The sequence below is a fragment of the Mandrillus leucophaeus genome, unplaced genomic scaffold, assembly GCF_000951045.1.
Source record: "Mandrillus leucophaeus isolate KB7577 unplaced genomic scaffold, Mleu.le_1.0 Scaffold302, whole genome shotgun sequence".
NCBI classification, from domain to species: domain Eukaryota; kingdom Metazoa; phylum Chordata; class Mammalia; order Primates; family Cercopithecidae; genus Mandrillus; species Mandrillus leucophaeus.
In genome coordinates this window covers 203,431-208,341 of record NW_012103166.1, presented here as the reverse complement: position 1 = coordinate 208,341, position 4,911 = coordinate 203,431, and the positions used below count along the sequence as shown (strand labels likewise).

Below are 4,911 nucleotides of genomic sequence, written 5' to 3'. Positions count from 1 at the left end.
CCCGCAGCCTCTGCAGCCCCGGGCCTGCTCGGCCCCTCCCATGAAAAGTGCTCGCGTCTTCGGGGCGCTGGGTGCCACCGGTCCCTCCTCACCTGGGCTCACCCTCAGGGGTCTGACCGTGAGTGAGCACCGGCTCAGCAACAAGCTGCTGGCCTGGAGCGGCGTCCTCGAGTGACAGGAGAAGCGCAGACTCTACTCCGACTCCACTGTAAAGTTGAAGCGCGCCCTGCTCTGCCAAGCCTATGTGAACCTGGAGACCAACCAGTGGCAGCTGAAGCTGATCATGCAGCTGATCCCGCTGAAGCTGATGGCCACGCTGAGACCCCTGTTGCTTGCTCAACAGGCTCTGCCGCATCATGAGCAACGGCTTCGCGGGCTGCATGTCGTTTCCCCACATCTCCCCCTGCAAGATGTGCGTGCTCATGTTCCTGTACTCTTCCAGGACGAAGATCTTCATGGGCTTCATCCCCTACGACCAGAGCGGCTTCGTCAGCGCCATCCAGCAGGTCATCACTACCCACAAGCAGGCAGTGGGACCTGGTGGTGTCAACTCAGGCCCAGTCAACAAGAAGTTCCTGGCGTGGAGCAGCGTCATGGAGTGGCAGGAACCCAGGCCTGCTCCCAACAGTCGGTCCAAGAGGTGGCTGCGGTCCCACGTCTACGTGAACCAGGGGAGATCCTGAGGACCGAGCAGTGGCCGAGGAAGCTGTACATGCAGCTCATTCCACAGCAGCTGCTGACCACCCTGGTGCTGCTGTTGCAGAACTAGAGCCTGGTGCACTTCCACTTCACCAAGGACCTGGAGACGCTTAAGAGCCTGTGCCAGATCATGGACAATGGCTTCGCCGGGTGAGTGCACTTTTCCTACAAAGTATCGTGCGAGATCCGTGTGCTCATGCTCCTGTACTCCTCTGAGAAGAAAATCTTCATCGGCCTCATCCCCCAGGGCAACTTCCTCAATGGCATACTGCAAGTCATTGCCAACCAGCGCAGGTCCTGCAGTGGAACCTGGAACAGGAGCAGCAGCAGCAAGGAATGGGGGGTAGTGGCTACCCTGGATGGGCCCCTTCAGGAGTCACAGACTAGGCCCCCGCAGAGACTGGTGACACGCTTCTGAGCAGGAGCCCCGGGGGACTTCGACTGCCCAGCAACATGGAGGATGGCGTCCTGGGGCCTCCAAGGACGGTCTTCACCACTGTACGTTTCCCCAGTAAAGCCTTTTAAAAACCAAGAAAAAAAGAATTCAGTAAAAAGTCAACTAACACTCAGCTGTGAACCCACGTAATCGTGGGATCTTTCCCAATGCAAGACTTTTAAGGACAATTCCAAACTTTTCTGTGCTAATTGATCTATTTATACCATCCTTATTTCAGAGTCAATTTTGGTAATTTGTATTTTTACTAGGAAATCAGCTATTTTCTTTAGGATTCCAGTTTGTTGCCATGGGTTTCTCTTATTATAATTTTAATTTCTCCTCATTTGTAGTTTTCTACAGAATTCTTAATTTTATTCCTTTTGCTCAGTCTTTTTTCTTAATCAGAATAGATCTTTTTCATCTTTTGCAAAGGATTTTGTATTTATTTGTCCATTCTACTGTTTTCTATTAAATTAATTTTAGCTTTTGTCTTTATAAATCCTCTAATTTTTATTTTTATTTTTATTTTTTTTTTGAGACAGAGTCTCACTGTCGCCCAGGCTGGAGTGCAGTGGCACGATCTCGGCTCACTGCAACCTGCGCGTCCCAGGTTCAAGTGATTCTTCTGCCTCAGCCTCCAGAGTAGCTGGGACTGCAGGCGCCCGCCACCATGCCCAGCTAATTTTTGTATTTTTTTTTTTAGTAGAGATGGAGTTTCACCATGTTGGCCAGGGTGGCCTCAAACTCTTCACCTCGTAATCTGCCCACCTCGGCCTCTCAAAGTGCTGGGATTACAGGCATGAGCCACTGTGCCCAGCCGTCTTTCTAATTTTTAAAAATTGACTTTGTTGCTCTTTTTTTAAAATTTCTTGAAATGAAATCTAACATTATTTTTATATTATTTTATGAAAACATTAAGGTACACATTTTCTTCTGAGTAATTTCCACTGTGTCATTTGGATTTTGGTAAAAAGTCTTCTCTTTTTTGTTGCTCTATAGATATTTTATAACTTACAACATTTTTTTCTGTGTATGGTTTCTTGCTATCTTTACATATTTGTTTTCAATCTGTTGGCTTGAAATCAAGGAATGTGGTTTTTAGAGTCTGTTAAGGTTTTCTTCTTGGTCAAATATGACTGACTTTTGTAAATATTCTATCGGTACGAAAACATGTTTTCTTGTTGTTCGAGGGATGTTAGATCTTACACATAGATACCACATCATTTATTAATTGTATTATTTAATTCCTATGCCATCCCACATTTGCTATATACCAAATTTATCCAATTCTGAAAAAAAAATTTAAGTTTTCCAATATAATTTTATTTAATCAAATTTTTCTTGTATTTCTTACAGGTTTTGCTTCATATATTTAGCTATTATGTTGTTTCATATCTGCACTTATACATTCTCAGTCTGTGATTATCTAGACACATTTCATCTATATATGTCTTTATATTGACTTATTTGTTCTACATTTTGTTGCTCACTACTGAAGCAGTGTTGTTTGTCTGGGGTAATACTCGAGGTTCATTGCCTCACACCAAAGAAATCAAGGAAACAGACTAACAAGGAGTGAGTTTAAGAGTGAAAGTTTAATAGGCAAAAGAGAAAAGCTCCCTTGTGCAGCGGGAGGGGGTTCCAAATGGATCTCCTGGTACCTGGCAAGACGCGGCTGGTTTTACAGATGGGCTTGAGAAGGTGGTGTCTGATGTACATAGGGTGCAGAGAATTGGTTGGACCAGTGTGCCATTTGCATAGCATCCAAAGAGGCTGGCCACTGCACCCTAATCTTTTATTATGCAAATGAGTTTTCTACCTAGCTGGCACCATGTTCCCTGTTTCTTTACTGCACATGTGGTGACAAAGAAAATGGAAGATGGAGCTTCCATGTTGAACATGCCTGGCCCCCAGGTAGCCTTTTCCTATTGACACAGCTGCCATCATTCACCTGTGCAAGCTTCCAGCTTGTTTATCTATGTCTGCAGCTCGATTTTACTGGCTGCTGTTTGTTAGAAAAGAAATGGTTTTGAGTGAAGCCTCACCGAGGACTCTCTTACCCTCACTAACTGCCTAAATAATTTCTTTTCAGCTCCTGTATCACTACCATTTCTTCCCTTCTTTATCATCTTGTAGTTTCTCTTATGGTTAATCTATCACCTGGCTAGAGTCACTTCTTAAGTATTTTCTTAAGGTGGGAAAATGTAGGCATTAGTCTTTGACTTCTTACATACCTACAAATAATTTCTTCCTATCACTCTGACAACTAAATGATTCTTTGGTTGGTCAATAAATTCTTGAGTTGGAGTCCATGCATTTCAGAAGTCTGCAGATATTCCACTAACTTCCAGCTGCTGCTGATGCACAAGAGGTCTGATTCGATTTGCATTATAATTAATAAGGCAATTTATTTTTTCTGAGTGGAAAAGTTTGTAAAGACTTCTTTTTTTCCTTGGAGTTCCAGAATCTTTCCAGGGTATTGCTAAGGGTGTGTGTATGTGTGAATTTATCAATCAAGCCTGGAACTTGGTGAATCCATTCAATCTGTAGATTCAAGTATTTCTTTGTCCAAAAATGTTTCTCCTTTCTTATGTTGCCTTTCCTTCTATGTGCCTTTTTCCCCATCTGGATCTCCCAATATAATATACTAAACTTCTTGGATCTATCCTCAAAATGTCATATTCTTTCTCTCACGATTTTAATTGCTTTTGTGAACCCAGAAAATCTGAGACAGGTCTCAGTTAATTTAGAAAGTTTATTTTGCCAAAGTTGAGGATGTGCCATGACACAGCCTCAGGAAGTCCTGGTGACACGTGCCCACAGTGGTCAGGGTAAAGGTTGCTTTCATACATTTGGGAAGACATGAGACATCAATCAATGTAGTTAAGAAGTATATTGGTTCAGTCTGAAAAAGCAGGACAACTTGAACTAAAGGCAGGAAGCAGGGAGGGAGCTTCCAGGTCACAGATAGGTGACACACAAATAGTTACACTCTTTTGAGTTTCTGATCAGCCTTTCCAAAGGAGGTAAGTCAGATATGCATCTATCTCAGTGAGCAGAGGAGTGACCTTGAATAAAATGGGAGGCAGGTTTGCCCTAAGCGGTTTCCAGCTTGAGTTTTCCTTAGTAATTTTGGGGGCCCAAGATATTTTCCTTTCACATTTCCCCCTTTTCCTTTTTAAAAATCTTTTGGAGAAAGCATTTTACAAGAAAACGAGTCTCTGGTCTCAGGTTTCATCTGATCTCTCATGGCTAGGACAGTTTATTCCTAGCTGGGTAGTCCCAAAAGCTCATTTTTAGCAGGTTGTGAAGTTTCATGTCCTGTGAAGAGAAAATAGCAGGGAGGAAGAGAGAAAAAATAAAAGAATAATCCTAGAAAAATCGGTATTGGCCACATTACTCTGAAGTCCATACATTAGTAGGCAGCTATGAAAGTGGCTTATGTATGTAAATAGTTTGCTGTTATTTTCTTCTGAAGTTCAAGTTGTCTGGCTTCAGTTCACAGGGTCTTAAGAAAGCACAGCTTAGTGTTCAGTGACTCCGAATTAGGAAAAACGGAAAAAAGAAGGAAAAAAATTGAAAGCATTATTTTGAAGACTTGTAGCCAAGAAAAATTGGAATTCAGTCTGAACTGTAGAGAATATTATAAATTAAAAAAAATTAGGCAAGACTAGAATCTAACAACAGGTCTACTGAAGTTTTGAAACACAATTTTTCTCTCTCCAGTTTCCCATTTTTACTGAAGACAAATCATGGTAGGACTGGTTTTTTTTTTT

The 4,911-nt window shown here is 42.6% G+C and overlaps 1 pseudogene across 1 annotated transcript; it reads left to right on the top strand.

Annotated features, from left to right (window-relative positions):
* Position 1: 1 nt before the first annotated feature.
* Positions 2 to 1,231, top strand: LOC105544636 (annotated as a pseudogene). The gene has a single exon (XR_001006800.1). The product of XR_001006800.1 is annotated as a prostate tumor-overexpressed gene 1 protein pseudogene (transcript).
* Positions 1,232 to 4,911: the final 3,680 nt, after the last annotated feature.